This window comes from Gobio gobio (genome assembly GCF_949357685.1).
Source record: "Gobio gobio genome assembly, chromosome: 11".
Lineage (NCBI taxonomy): Eukaryota > Metazoa > Chordata > Actinopteri > Cypriniformes > Gobionidae > Gobio > Gobio gobio.
Window position 1 is genome coordinate 55,058,050 of NC_137104.1, and position 17,139 is coordinate 55,075,188.

The window sequence follows — 17,139 nt, forward strand, 5'->3', positions numbered from 1 at the left end:
CTTTACAGTGTTAAACAGGAAAATAATGCAGCATAATTTTATTAAGCTGTATGGCCATTTGATGTCATCAGTTCATTTCAATTATCATACAGTGACAGTGTGGGCTTTAGATCAATAATTAGATCAGTAATTTAGTTTATATGGTTAATTTAGTTCATTAATTAGATTTATTTCGATGTTTAGTTGAAAAATATAGTGTCCCCAACTGAGCACGCCAAGCCAGAGGCAACAGTGGCAAGGAAACCAAAACCCCATCAGGAGCAGAATGGAGGAAAATAAACCTTGGGAGAAACCAGGTTTACGACTACGCCACCCCAGCCTTAACCCAGCTGGGGAAATACCCTTAAGAAAAAGGGGCACACAAGTTTGTTTCTCCCTCCCACAATCACAAGACACTGAGACGTGAATACGTACAAAAATATATACAATTCTTTATTTAATGTCATAAATAATTTAAAACAGGGTATCAGAATCAATCAAACAATGGGGCTGGACGGCCAGGCCACTACTTTGTATATGAGCAACACAGTTCAATCAATAAACAGACATGTCACTCTCATAACGGAGCTGGGGTGCACCATTAGCTGGGCAGGCTGAGCAGTAGGCCTCAAATCAGCCTGCAAGGAATACACCGTGCCCAAAACTTCCACAGCACACACACACACACACACTTGTGAAATCCACTACAAGAAAACCTCTACCGCACACTCAGGGGAGAACTTTGATCTGTTCACCATGCACCGGATGGCTAGCCTGCCCGCTTTTGGATCACCCCTGCTCCTGGAAAAGAAAGAGAAAACTAATTAACAAAAGAATATAAATACAGCCTTTACGACAACAGCATTAATTGTCATTGGTATGGCCAGCCATAGGCAGTTAATGCCAAATAAACACACAGAACCAATGTACTGTTGCTTACCGACAATAAGGGCTAATAACACAAAAACAAAATAAATCAATTATATCCAAATCAAACCATAACCCAAATATCACAATAAAAAAAAAGAGAAAACAAGCCAAAAACCAAGCAGCCGTACGCAGCCCGGCTGTATACCACACAGCTGCCCGCAAGAACAGTTGTCAAAAACAGCTATCCACAAAACAAAATAGAAACAAACAAAAGAAAACCACAATGAAAACGAGACAACTGTAAACAAAACTACTAGAAGCAAAACAGCAGCGTCGGGGCCAAACCACGTTGCGATCAAACGCCCACTTTAATGGCCGATCAGCAGGACTTCCGTTCAAATATCCGGCAGACCATTCCCTCATCCCATTCACGCGCAGGAGAGCAGCAGTCACTCACAGTACGCTGTGTTATAGGTGCGATCGGTTCTCTTCTCTACCCTGAAACTGTAGCAGCAATGTGCAGAGAAAACCCTCCAGCAGTACAATCCGGACCTCTAAACAGACACCAGCTCCCACACAGAGCAATCGAGCACCGGCCACCAGGACACCGATATGGATACAAAGATGACGCAATCTCCTACCACTCTGGGGATGCCCTTTATATAGTCCAAATAAGGCCGCTAACTAATAATGGGGCGGAGTGAGGCTTAAAGGAGTACTTCACCACACTTCCTAATATCTCCCAGTGGTAGCATGTACAGGTTGAAGAGTAGCGGTCCTAGCACTGAGCCTTGTGGTACTCCATACTGAACTTGCGATCGGTGTTACATCTCTTCATTTATTGCTACAAACTGATAACGGTCGCATAGGTATGATTTAAACCATGATAAAGCAATTCCACTAATACCTACATAATTTTCGAGTCTATTCAAAAGAATGTTGTGGTCGATGGTATCAAATGCAGCGCTAAGATCGAGTAACACTAATAGAGAGATACAGCCACGATCGGATGATAAGAGTAAATCATTTGTAACTCTGATGAGAGCAGTCTCAGTGCTATGATACGGTCTAAACCCTGACTGGAAATCCTCACAGATATAATTTCTTTCTAAAAAGGAACATAATTGTGAAGACACTGCCTTTTCAAGTATTTTTGACAGAAAGGGTAGATTTGAGATTGGTCTATAATTGACTAAATCTGTAGGATCAAGTTGCGGTTTTTTAATAAGTGGTTTAATAATAGCCAACTTAAAAGTTTTCGGTACATATCCTAATGACAAAGATGAATTAATGATATTAAGAAGAGGATCTATGACCTCTGGTAGCATCTCTTTTAAAAGCCTAGTTGGTATAGGGTCGAGCATACATGTTGTCGATTTTGATGATTTAACGAGTTTAGCCAATTCTTCTTCTCCTATAGCAGTGAATGAGTGTAATTTTTCCTCAGTGACACTACAATGCTCTGTCTGATGTGATGCTGTAGTAGACGCTGCATGGTTAAAACTTTTTTCCTAATATTATCAATCTTACATGTGAAGAAGTTCATAAAGTCATTACAGCTGTGCTGTTTACAATCATCAGAAGTTGAAGCTTTATTTTTGGTTAATTTAGCCACTGTATCGAATAAATACCTTGGGTTGTGTTTGTTTTCTTCCAAGAGAGTTGAGAAATAAGCAGATCTAGCAGTTTTTACAGCCTTTCTGTATGTGATCATGTGCTCTTTCCACGAATTACGAAATACCTCTAGTTTTGTTTTCTTCCAGCTGCGCTCCATTTTTCTGGCTGCTGTTTTAAGGGCCCGGGTGTGCTCGTTGTACCGCGGCGTTGGACTATTTTCTTTAATCTTCTTTAAGCGCAGAGGAGCAACTGTGTCTAAAGTACTGGAAAAGAGAGAGTCAATAGTTTCTGTTGCAACATCGAGTTCTTCTATACTATCTGGGATGCTGAGGAGATGATACTGATGAGGGAGATTATTTAAAAAGCAATCTTTTTAAAGAGTAGGGGTGTAACCCCGGCATCCTGGACAAATTTGCCCATTGGCCCCTCTCCATCATGGCCTCCTAATCATCCCCATATACAGATTGGCTTCATCACTCTGTCTCCTCTCCACCAATCAGCTGATGTGTGGTGGGCGTTCTGGCGCAATATGGCTGCCGTCGCATCATCCAGGTGGTGCTGCACATTGGTGGTGGTTGAGGAGATTCCCTCTTCTATATGTAAAGCGCTTTGAGTGCCTAGAAAAGCGCTATATTAATGTAACAAATTATTATTATTATTAATGTATCCTCAACATACCTTAAGATATTAATTAATGTTTATTCTTCTGGAAGAGATGATCGCGTTCACTCGTGCCGCGGCTGCTTGGATTGACGCGCCTATACAGTGATCAGTCGTCACATTTAAAAGCGTCAAAACGGCATTTATCGTTTGAATTTCGTAATGAAATGGACTGAATACTTAATATGTTCGAGTGGGAACTAGGATTGAAGTGTGTTCCGCGCTTAAAACAAGCTGACTGTTAACTGTTAAAGATTGCATTCGGAACCGTTCGGTACACACACGCACCGAGCCGAAAGCCCTGTACCGAAACGGTTCGGTACGAATACGTGTACCGTTACACCCCTAATAGCGAATAAGGTCAAAATACCGGCGCGAACATAGAAATATATACGTAGATTCCTCATTCAACTGATCCACGCAGGCACTAATGAGGCATCTGTGTATATTTCTATGTTCGCGCAGGTATTTTGATCTTATTCGCAGGAAGTTATGGCAGTCTGGAGAGCTGATGACATTTGTCTGATATGAGGTGAAATAATAGCATAAATACGGTTGGGTTTCTCGCAGAAACCGATCGTTTTGTGTCTTAAGACATTAATGTGTCGTCACGAGACGCTGGGTTTAATTTGAAGTTGTCTGTGCATGTTTTTTTTACTCTAATAGAATTAGACCCCATTCACATGCATTATACGACTGACAGACGGCAACGGTTGGACTTAATAATCTTCATTTGTGTTCTACTGAAGAAACAAAGACACCTACATCTTGGATGCCCTGGGGGTAAGCAGATAAACATAAACATTTCCGTTTTTGGGTGAACTATCCCTTTAATATCACTGTCTTACTGCATTAATACTAACTACAAACCTGGTCAAAATGACTGGCGGCCAATGGAGGAACACATTTTGTGTTCTCTCAGAACACAAAATGACCGTTGGCAAATCCAGTTTTAACTACCCAACACTGGGTTACATTGAGCCAGCACTGGGTCGTTATGTGAGGGAGTTACAGAAAAACTACCCAGCACTGGGTAAAAATATTAAAAAATAACCCAATAAAATGACCCAGCAGGCTGAACCCAGCAGTATTATATTCAGAAACATGTCACACATCTTACATGCATCTGTTTTTGGGAATATGTCTCTTATAAAAAAAAATCCAAACATATCTTTTGAATGAAATTAAATGATATTGTATCACCTGACATCTGCAAGCATATTCTACATGCATTACTTTAGGGCTTTATTGAAGTGTATTCTTCCCAGCTCTATTATATATTTTAAAGGTCATGTGATCTAATGACTTCACATTGCACGTATTTGCAAAAATGCCTAAACCATAAACGTGACATGATTTCACATAATCAAATGTTTAGCAAAAGGTTAACTAAGCAAAAATAGATTCATGAATGTGTAGTGGACGTTTGCCTTTATTGAAAGTTGTCCATGACTAATAAATACAGCAAAAACACATGAGAAGTGTGTGTGAACATATCGAGTAAATATCTGTGGGTCGGCATATTCTCACAAACAAACACACACACACACGTCAGATGTGCGAGAGATGTTTGTGAATATAATACAGTGGGTGTGGTTAAATCTGGTCACGTGACCATGAAGTGAAATAGATTTCAAAATGTAAAAAATAGGCTAAAATCAACATCCCATAATTCCTTAAATCTCGCTGTGTAAGATGTGTGGCAAGAGCTCGTGTTACTTTACATGTGCTTTGACATCTGTAACCTTTTAAAAGTTAAACCGATTTAATTTAAGCATAACATTTATGAAACAGTTACAACACATTTATAAATCGTACATAATTTTGATAGCTGCTTTGTTTAAAAACATTACATTAAAAATACAGTATATATAATTCATGTAGTCTAAGAAAAGTGCCTGTGTATAATAAAGTGTTGAATAATAATGAAGGCTTTGCTCTCTAACTCTGATCTCTGCTGGTGTTTCTAGACTCACTGATGAATAAACACAAACGCCACAGTGAGGGAAGAAGAAGGACTGATAATAAGACATGAGAGTCCATCAAACATGTCTGGATATGATGTTTAAAGCAGCTGAAGTTTATTTTGAACAGATCTCTGATGATTTCAGTCCTGATTGTGTTATTATCAGCTTCACAGAGGCGCTTTCATTTAGTAAATACAGTAGACAAACCATTTAAACACTCTCTCTTTATATCTCATCATATATATTATACAAAAAAACATTCATTTCTGAACATAGTAATACAAAAAAAAGTTAAAATAAGCTATTTAATTCATACAAAAGTACCAGAGAAACAGTACCAAATGTTTCTTGCAAAAGTGTAATTTATTTGTTTGTTTCACAATCATATTGCCTCAAAGCAGTGTAACAGGCTAAGCGTTACTTGTTTTTTTTTTATTGTATTTTCATTTTCTATTACCCAAAGATTTGTCAAGTGTAATACCACTAGGAGCCGCTTGAGGGCTAGTGCGTAATTATTACAGGATATCAGCCGGGTAATCAACGAGCAAGTCAGTTCATTTGGTAGAGGGAAACCATAGACATAATAAATACATAGACGCCCTATTGGCCGCTGGACCGCACGTCAACGACGCCGCCATATTGCGGAGGGCAACTTTCCAATAACTCTAATAACAGGAATTGAGAAAAATGCCTGCTTCGTGTGCTGCTCGGGGCTGTACAAATCACCGCACAATTGGAAACAGTTCTCGGGGAATTACCTTTCACAAGTAAGACTGAACATTTGTTTCTGGTTGTATTTGGTCGTTATATTATTATATAATTAGTAATAGTGACGTTAGTTGGTCACCAGAGTCAGACTAAAATAGCTAGCGATGTCGCTACTTAGCTGTGGAAGTTGTGACATGAGTTGACATGATTTATATTATATTTTTAGCTTATATTATATTTTATATTATAAATTAAATTTCCTGAAATCGATTCATCTATATATTTTTGAAAGACTTTTATGACAGGCGACTGACATATTGTGACTCTTAACGTTAGTTAACTTAAGTTAAGTTAGTTGCCTAGCTAACTTTTATCACACATTGAAGGTTTCCCAGACAAAGAGGTACGATATCAGAGCTCGAATTCGAGCATCAGGTACGGATTTCAGATATCAAAATATAATCTGAAAAGAGGCAATATCTGTATTAAAGGAAGAGCTGCATGATTAATTGTAAAAAGAATATTAATTCAAACACCTACATCATCTTATTCTTAAATTACAATTATTCTGCTATTTCTATTAAAACCTTTGATAAGTAGGATTACAGCAAAAAATCGTGATTCATCCAGAATTGTGCAGTTCTAGTTCACCCAAATATGAAACTCTGCTGGCCAAGATATGACATGTATATCTATGTTTATATGACATATACATATTGGATGGCCTTAGGGTGAATACATTATCAGCTCATTTTAATTTTTGTGTGAACTATTTCTTAAGTAAGTGTGTGTGTGTGTGTGTGTGTGTGTGTGTGTGTGTGTGTGTGTGTGTGTGTGTGTGTGTGTGTGTGTGTGTGTGGTTTTTAGGGGGATGGAATAAACATCCAACTGCAGGCCAGTTCCAGGGCATTTTCCGGTGTCTCATGGTCCGGTGCGGTGTCTCTCCAAGCACTTCAGGGAAAGTGGAACCACAGGATGAGACCCTGTCGCTATCAGGGGTCTGTTCTTCGTATGTGGCTAACTCAGTTAGCTGGACTTGATTGTTGCCGATTTGGCATGATCTTGGATTGTTTGGTTCTTCGAAGCTCATCCGGGGGCCAGTTGCATAAACCATTAAGACTAGTCTTACAAGTTAGAGATAAAATTTTTTCTTTAAGACTGTTCATAATTTTTTTTTAAATCAGTTACATAAAAACATAGACTGGCTTAATTTGATACGAAAAGTAAGACTGAATGCCACTTGCCTAACTGCTAGTGGCTCATACTAGATCTTAAGACACTGTCTTAACATAATGGCTTAGTTTATGCAACTGGCCCCTGGACTTGCTGTCATAGCAACAGGTCCGGAAACTCAAACCTGCTCTGGAGCGGTTTATTTCATGTAAACAGGATTAGGTTGCATACTTAAAATCTGTCCCAGCCACTGCTACTTTATTTCAAGAGTTCATTACTGAACCTGGGGCAATAATAATTTTAAATAATAAGAATATAAAAATCATATAAAAATGAGTATTTGAAAATATTATAATACTATAATGTTGTGTATAGTAGTACTATACACACAGCCACTTGATTGAGAGATTTATTTGTGATGGAATATATTATCATTTTATCAGAGGTTTACACACGTACAGTTAAAAGCCAGGTGGCTTTTTTAATTATATGATGTCATTACGTTGCTGTCTTGCCACCAGCCAATCGCTGCACTGCTGATCGTGGTTTTGAGTATCTGCCCTCTTCAGGGAACACAAGAACGTGCAGTAATCTCAGATAACTTAATCCAGATATTTTAATCCAATCCGCAAATTTGTTTGAAGAACCAAATTATCCAGACATCAGTGATCACGATTAAAAGATCTGGGATCTGTCAAATCATCTCAGATGTATTAAGCGAGGTACGAAAAACAGACCCCAGCTGTTGAAATGTAATCTCTAGCAGTAGAAGATTCTGAGGAGCTTCCATTCCCTTTTGTAAACGTTTCTGCACTTGTGTGTGACCACAGCTTCCTGCCAACCCGCTTTGGTAGCCTTGTGGACAATGCCCTGGTGTACATTTCAGGTTTTGTGTTTTTCTGTGATGTGTGCCATGGTGACCCTACAAAGGATGACTGATTATAGATGATTGATGGTTAATATACAGCCTTTTGTTATTGTTGTTATTATTATTATACCAATACTATTATTGTACCTACCAGTCACTATTTAATTTACTATTTTTATTATTGTCTATATTATTCTGCAATTGATATTACATTGTATTTGCTATTATTATTATTATCGTTATTATATTATACCACTTGCAATTATCAATCTATTATAGTTATGCTGGTAAATTATTGTACTTTTCACTAGTCACTATTTAACTATGTTTTATTATTGTCTCTATTCTGTAATTGATATTTCATATTCTATTGCTATTATTATATTATTATACAAACTATGCTATTATCATTATATTATTGTATTTTTGATATTATATAATTATACTATTCATTATTTTATTTGCTGTATACTGTTTGTTTATTTCATTGACTATTTTTTTATTGACTATACACTATTTACTATTACTTCTCACTTTATCATGTATTTACTATTTGCATTGCAGTGTAGTTGTACCAAATCATATGTATAAAGGATCCATGAGTTATCTTTGTTATTGTATATTTAGAGTATCTACCTGTAAATATCTATCATTTTAGTGCTATAAAAAAACAGAAAGCAGCCTGCCAGTGTGATTTGTATTTGCAGATGTTTCATTTTCTCAATGACGGTCAATTCTAAGCACAAGAAAAGCAAAAATCGGTTAAATACAGAAAATGCCTTTTCCACTATAAGAAAACTTTATTTCATTTAATGTGAAAATTAAATTATATCTCAGTATGGGCGTCTTCATAATTCTTATTCAAGTATAAAAAGCCAAACGTATTACAAGCCTTTGACAATTCCTTATTAAAATATATCTATTTTATAAGTCTAACTATCAAGATTTTAAGTAACCATAGAATAGAACTTTTAGTATACCACGTACATCATAAACCACTGAAATTGGTTGATAAATGTAAACGTTTTTTTTGTTTTTATCCAGAAAAGCCGCAGCTCACCCGTTTACTTGCATTTGTTTACAGTGCAGTCTTGCCCTCAGCAATATGGCGGACGCGTTGACGTATTGCAGCAACGTTCTAAAGCGGCCAATAGGGCGTCTATGTATTTATTATGTCTATGAGGGAAACTGTCAAGGGGGTAATCCCATAGATATCCATAATAAAGGCTAGATTTCTTACGGCGGAGTCTCTAACGTCATCACCGGCGGCCATCTTGTCACAGGCAGGGCTCTGTGGCTCCTGATGTAAGGCGAGTGATCTGAACACAAATACTCTTATCTCACTGAAATCTTGACGGATTTACAAATGGTTTGGTTTCTTACAAACGTTATTAATGTGGCTATAATTATGGATGCTTGAACAAATTATGAATAATTTTTCATAAGTATGCAGTGTCATAACTACATCTCTGACATTTATAACAAACCAAACAGTTTGAAAATCTGAAGAAAATTGAGCAAGTTATGGTTAATTAAAAAGTGCAAGCACCTTGAAAACAATGTTATGAGTGAGCGAGCCGAGTGTGACAAGATGGCCGCCAGGTGCGGACGTTGACCTCCATTGGCCAGCAGCGCGCACAAGACATCTAGCCTTAAAGGTGAACTATGTAAGATTTTTGCAGTAAAATATCCAAAAACCACTAGGCCAGTGTTATATATGTAACAGAGTTTAAATAATGTTTGTCAAATTCATGCACAAATTGGGAAAACTCGCCATTGGTTGTTGCTTCATTTGCGTACGTTGTATTGAGGGGCGGTGCTACGTAATCACCAGCAGTTTCACGATGCTTCGCTGCTGGTAAGCTGCTTTGATTATCGCTCTGTCTTAATAACTCGAGTTTGGATTGTTTTCAAGTGCATAGCTGAACTTTTAAACTACACACAAGTTTACTGTGTTTGTCTGTCAACTCCTAGTTCTGTCATTAGAGTCATATGTGTTATTTGTGACGATAAAATGAGGAGTGTGTGTGTATAAACATGCTTGTGAACTCCGAACTCTGTTTATTTTAAGATTTTACATGCAACATCGATGCAATGCTTTAACCAGGCTTTTGGCCGTGTGTTTTTCCCAGGTATGTGTTTTTGTCATGTTCTGTGAATTAATTGTTAGCCGAATTGAGTGTTAGCGATTTACCACATGTGCTGTATGCTCTCGCACGTGCTGAGCGTGTAACTGCCCCATTTTAGATATGTGCGTTCTTCCTTTCTGTATATAATTTATACAAAAACATGTAAAATATTGGTCACTTGAGTTTATAGTTTCTTTGCATTGATGTAATGTGATGAGAGTTGAGAAAAAAGAAACTGTTTTCTATTCTATTTTCTTCAATGTATGTCTTATTCAGAATTCTGTCCACTATATGATCACTTTGAGAAAATGTAATCGCCAGCCGTTTCACGATGCTTCGCTGCTGATTTTACATGCAACGTCGATGCAGTGCTTTAACCAGGCTTTTGGCCATGTGTTTTTCCCAGTGTCCAGGCCAATAAAAGAAGCCTTGAGTGACCAGCCACCTGATTCTCTGCTGATTTATTCCATCAACATCAACACAGTCACACATGTATATTTCTGGAATTTTGATGGGGGCGGCGCCCCAGCGCCCTCTATTGACCAGCCGCCACTGGTTTTGACACTGAGTCAATGGGCTCCAACGAGGAATTCACACCCATAGCGACTTCAAGGAGTCAACGGGCGGGGAGAAGAGGAAGCCGAAATGTTGAAAAGCCGAAATCTTGTCAAGCAGAAATGTGGCTAACTCTGCATCAGTTTTTAATCATTTCAGGACACGTAGCCTAGCTCCCTCCACCTCGGAAAAGCCGCTCCGATATACACTCGTTTTATTTCTTTATTTTTGTCTTTTTTATCATCGTCATCTGTCTCTTTCCGTTTACCCGTCTTTATTTTATGAGCAGGTGCCACTCGAGGTATCAGTTTGGATTGTGTGTCCGCCATAAGCAAAGCTGCGGCACACCGGTAATCTTGGATTTGAACGCCTGTACGCGCTCGCGCTGTGCATGAGAGGGGTATGATCAGCGCACACACAAGCTTGATTGACACTGCTAAGACACTCCTCCTGGCTCTGATTGGTTGTTTCTTACCGGGAGCGGTGTATTTCTGCAAATGGCAAAAGGACCACTGGGAGGAGCCAGAGGAGCTGGATTTTTTCACAGATTATCTGTCTCATACTCTGCTGTCAGGACATAATGACAGGTTGAACAAATATTTAAAAAATACTTTTTTACAAAAGTTACCAACTGCAGCTTTAACTAAGCAAAAATAGATTTTGAATGTGTAGTGGATGTTTGCCTTTACTGAAAGTGGTCCATGGTTTATAAATACTTTAAAAACACATGAGAAATGTGTGTGAACATATCGAGTAAATATCTGTGGGTCGGCATATTCTTACAAACAAACGTCAGATGTGCGAGAGATGTTTGTGACTATAATACAGTGGGTGTGGCTAAATCTGGTCACGTGACATGAAGTGAAATAGATTTCAAAATTAAAAAAATAGTCTAAAATCCACAGCCATAATTCTTAAATCTCGCTGTGTAAGATGTGTGGCAAGAGCTCGTGTTACATTACATGTGTTTTGACATCTGCAGGGAAAAAAGCTTTAAGTTTAACAGATTTAATTTAAGCATAACATTTATGAAACAGTTACAACACTTATAAATCGTACATTATTTAGATCGCTACTTTGTTTTTTGACAACATTAAGTTAAAAACGTTTCACAACTAATATAATTCATGTAGCCTCAGAGAAGTGCCTGTATAATAAAGTGTTGAATAATAATGAAGGCTTTGCTCTCTTGTGACGCTCCTAACTCTGATCTCTGCTGGTGTTTCTGGACTCACTGATGAATAAACACAAACGCCACAGTGAGGGAAGAAGAAGGACTGATAATAAGACATGAGAGTCCATCAAACATGTCTGGATATGATGTTTAAAGCAGCTGAAGTTTATTTTGAACAGATTTCTGATGATTTCAGTCCTGATTGTGTTATTATCAGCTTCACAGAGGTGCTTTCATTTAGGAAATACAGACAAACCATTTAAACTCTCTCTCTTTATATCTCATCATATATATTATACAATAAACATTCATTTCTGGACACAGTAAAAAACAAAGTTTAAATATTCATACAAAAGTAAATACTACAAAAACAATACCAAATGTTTCTTACAAAAGTATAATTTATTTGTTTGTTTCACAGTACATCATCTCTCAAAGCAGATTTATAAAGAGTAACAGCATTTTCAGTCTGCAGCCGTTTATAAATGTGCTTTATAATAAACTGAACAGAATAATGCAAATCCACAAACACCAATGACAAAGGAAAATGAGTAAAGGCACTTTAGATGAAGATAAGATGCAATTTTAAAAATAAACATTAAACATTCATATTACATGTCCAAAATATACATATTAGTTAATAACACTGATATACAAACTCAAAGTTTATACAATTAATATTTCCAAAAAAAATTTTATAAACAATGGTTGATGTATTCAATAGATGCAATAATTCCTAATCCTGAATTGAGATTGACCTTCAGTACCTGTCCACATCTTTAACGGACACTGGAACAAAAGCAGAAATACTGTATCTGACGGCCGGTTGCAGCAGAAGTGTGTGAGATCTACACTGGGCTTCGCTACGTCCAGCCTTCTGATAAATATTAACACCTGTAGCACAAACTAAAGCTACCTCAGACCCAATACACTCAGCCCATGGGGGTTTTCAAACCCTGAGACTTAAAAAAATGGGTCGGCAGGATGATCTAAGGAAAATTGAGTTACATTAAAAAAATAATAATAATATTTGTTTTCAGAAAAAATCATAGTCTATAGGCCTATATAAAAGGAAAATATATACGCTAAATATATTTGAGTTAAAAATAATTAACAGACTTACAAAAAGAAAGAAAAAACTGCGACTGAGCATCTGAGTTTGGTTCATTATTGTGAGATGCTCCTCAAACAAGTTCACGGAAAGGAAACCCGGACGACAGAAAGCACATGTTTTCTTTATTTTATAATAGCATAAACACTTTACAATTTTGAACGATGTCCTACTGTTATTATCTGTATGACCAAAATGACGAGTAGTATTTTATGTTCCCTTTTGTTCAGTCACTACCACGTACGTTAGTGACTAACGAATGGGGGTTTCGCTTAGAAGCCAATAATCTCCGAGAATTCAACAGCGCCCAATGGCAGTGCCAATGCCATGGGCATGCGGAATTTGCATGCGTAACTCCGCCCCACCTCGTGGGTATATAAGGAAGTACGCTGGCAACATCGCATTATGTTTCTGCTTTGGAGCCAAGAGTATCTCTTCACTCCTTCAAGCCTGATCTGAGTCTTCGACAAGCCTTCGAGACGAGCAGCTTTCCAGAGACGTTGGTGTTACGGCGCGTTCCAGTGATCATCATACTGCCTGCCTGCTGATCTGCGCAGTGGTCCGCTAGACAGCTGGTGTGTGGTCCCTGGGCGCTTCGGCGTTCTCTGCGAAGCTTCCTCTCATAAAAGAGCTTACACGTGACGCGTCCTTTTCAGGATGTCTCGTCCGTGTACTTCTGGGTGTGGCCGATCGTTATCTTCCTCTGATGGGCACAAACACTGCCTGGTATGTTTGGGCTTTCAACATGCCCAGGCAGCGTTTGTGGATGAGTCATGTTCCCACTGCGGGAACATGACCATCGCGGTGTTGCGGTCAAGACTCCATGACCTTCGTAATGAAGTGAGAGTCCCCTCTACCACACCCCGATTCCCAGAGGCCCAGTACTTCGGCTGGTGGTCAGGGTGACCTGACGGTTACGGTGTGGAACAAAGCCCCGATGTTCATGCCTCGGGCCACACCCCCATCTTGCACACTGCAACCCGCGAGTGTCCAGACGCAGATCGCGGGGCCGGCTCCGGCCCCCTCGCGCATCTCGTTTGGCGCTCCGGAGGAGGATGCGATGTCGATCACCGCATCACAAGGTGGGCTCGAGTCCTCTGAGGATGATGACTCGGCTGTGCTGCCGCCTTCGGGCGCTCCAGCATTGCCCGAGTCGGACCGAGAGCTGACAGCCATGTTGTCTCGGGCAGCCGCGAGCTTAGGGATAGAGTGGAACCCTCCGCCCTGTCCCGAACGCTCCAGGCTCGATGATTGGTTTTTGGGAGCGCGCGCTGACAACCGTCAGTCCTTGCCCCCAATACCTTTCTTTCCCGAGCTTCATGAGGAACTGGCGGGGTCCTGGAAGTCCCCGTTGTCTTCCCGTGACCGTTCGGCGACTTCCTCCGCCTTCTCCGTCCTCGATGGGGCGGCGGCCAATGGGTACACTGGGGTCCCCCCAGTTGAACGTTCTGTTGCGATGCAACTGTGTCCTCAGAGCGCTTCAACCTGGCGTGGTGATCCTAAGCACCCCTCCAAAGCCTGTTGATTCACATCAACCTTGGTGGCGAAATCGCACAGAGCCGCGGGGCAGGCTGCCGCTTCTTTGCATGCCATGGCGATCCTTCAGGTCTACCAGGCCAGGATCCTCAAGGACATGCACGAGGGTGGAGTTGATCCGGGGCTCTTAAATGAGCTGCGTGCCGCCACCGACCTCGCTCTCCGGGCGACGAAGGTGACCGCACGCTCCCTGGGTCAAGTGATGTCCACAAACGTGGTCCAGGAGCGTCACCTATGGCTGAACCTGGCCGATATGCGGGACACCGAGCGGACCCGGTTCCTCGATGCCCCCATATCCCAGGCCGGCCTCTTCGGCGGGGCGGTTGAGGACTTTGCCCAACAGTTCTCAATCGCCCAGAAGCAGACTGAGGCTATAAAACACGTACTGCCCTGGCGGTCAGCTGCTGCCTCCACCCAGCCGCCGGCACAGTCGCCTCAGTCTGCTCCACGCCGAGGACGCCCTCCTAAGGCTCCCGCCCCTCCCACCCGGCCCAAGCAGCAGTCTTCACCCGGGCCGGGTGGCAGAGGTCGCCGAAGGAAGGCGTCACAATCCGCTCAGCCCGCCCCGCGCCCCGCTAAACGCCAGGCCAAGCGGCGTTCCTGAGACGGATGGCTCAGGGATGGAGTATTCTTTCCAGGAGATGGTAGCAGGACCACTCCTTCCCCCGGTGGAGGGCCGGGGGAGAATCCTTTGTTCAGCTGCTGGCCCACGGGTCAGCAGCACCCTAATTTGGTCAAAGAAAGAATTAACACTCCCATCCCTGAGCCCACAGAGTCCGGTGATGACGGTGCGTGCCACCCACGGGTCCCGCCACTCGCATCCCACTCTGTCGCCAGCCTCCTGGCAGAGCAGACCCCAGTGGAACGTGCGTCCTTCCCTGGTCTCCTCTGTCAGGACGCAGCAGTCAACCGTGCCCCCGCACCGGGACGCCCCACAGCCTCCGATGTCCGGGCTGGTGACGCTGCATCGCTGCAAGCCCACACCGGGTACGTCTGTACTCCGTATGACCCCGCTGGCACAGTTTCTGGGAGTCTGGCTTAAGCTTCCAGGGCTGTCCCGCTGGGTCGCGCGGACCATCAGGCGTGGCTACGCGATTCAGTTCGCGCAGGTTCCTCCCTGCTTCCGGGGAGTCCGTTCCACTATGATCGGGGCCAATGCCCCCGTCATGCTAGCGGAGATTGCCACCCTACTGGCGAAGGGTGCGATCGAACCTGTCCCTCCAGCCGAGATGAATTCCGGGTTTTACAGCCCGTACTTCATTGTACCCAAAAAGACCGGTGGGCTACGACCGATCCTGGACCTGCGCGTCTTGAACCGTTACCTTCACCGGTTTCCGTTCAAGATGTTGACAGCGAAACGCCTTTTCGAATGCGTTCGTCCAGACGATTGGTTTGCAGCGATCGACCTGAAGGACGCCTACTTCCATGTCTCCATTCTACCTCGACACAGACCGTTCCTACGGTTTGCTTTCGAGGGGCGGGCATATCAGTACGCAGTTCTACCATTCGGGCTATCTCTGTCCCCTCGCGTCTTTACGAAGATTGCCGAGGCAGCCCTTGCGCCCCTTCGGCAGCACGGGGTTAGCATCCTGAACTACCTCGACGACTGGCTCATACTGGGTCACTCTCGAGAGCAGGTTTGCGGACATAGAGATTTGGTGCTCCATCACCTAGCCCGTCTGGGCCTTCGGGTCAACTGGGAGAAGAGCAAACTTTGCCCCGCGCAGAGGATCTCTTTTCTCGGTATGGATATCGACTCGGTCGCCATGTGCGCGCAGCTTTCGAGCGAGCGCGCGCAGTCTCTGCTGACTTCCCTTCGTCAAATCGTCGAGTGCGGTTCCACTGAAACTATTTCAGAGGCTCCTGGGGCATATGGCATCTGCAGCCGCGGTGACGCCGCTCGGATTGCTTCATATGAGACCGCTTCAGCACTGGCTACGCGATCGAGTCCCGAGATGGGCATGGCGGTCTGGCACGCTCCGGGTACAAGTGACTCGGGCCTGCTTACAGACTCTCACCCCGTGGTCGAACCTCAGCTTTCTACGGACCGGAGTGTCCTTAGAACGAGTTTCCAGGCATGTTGTTGTATCAACAGATGCATCATCCACGGGCTGGGGTGCCATGTGCAATGGGCAAGCAGCCGCGGGCTCCTGGATAGGACCCCAGCGCCTTCTGCATGTCAATTGCCTCGAGTTACTGGCAGTACGGTTCGCCCTGCACCGCTTCCGAGCGTTGCTGAGGGGTCAACATGTACTAGTCAGGACAGACAACACGGCCGTAGTAGCGTACATCAACCACCAGGGTGGTCTACGCTCCCGCCGTATGTCTCAACTCATCTCATCTCGTTTTGTGGAGTCAGAAGCGCCTGAGGTCCCTTCGTGCTGTCCACATCCCGGGAGACCTGAACCGTGCAGCCGACGAGCTCTCACGGATTCAGCCTCTCCCCGGAGAGTGGAGACTCCACCCCCAGACGGTCCAGCTGATATGGGAACGGTTCGGCGACGCACAGGTAGATCTGTTTGCCTCCCAGGACTCTTCCCATTGCTCCCTGTATTATTCCCTAACCAAGGGCACCCTTGGCACGGATGCACTGGCGCACAGCTGGCCGCCAGGGCTACGCAAGTATGCGTTTCCCCCAGTGAGCCTCCTTGCACGGGTACTGTGCAAGATCAGGGAGGACAAGGAGCAGGTCATGTTGGTCGCCCCGTATTGGCACGGCCAGACCTGGTTCCCAGAACTTCTACTCCTTACGACAGCCCCTCCCTGGCCTATTCCTCTGAGACCGGACCTCC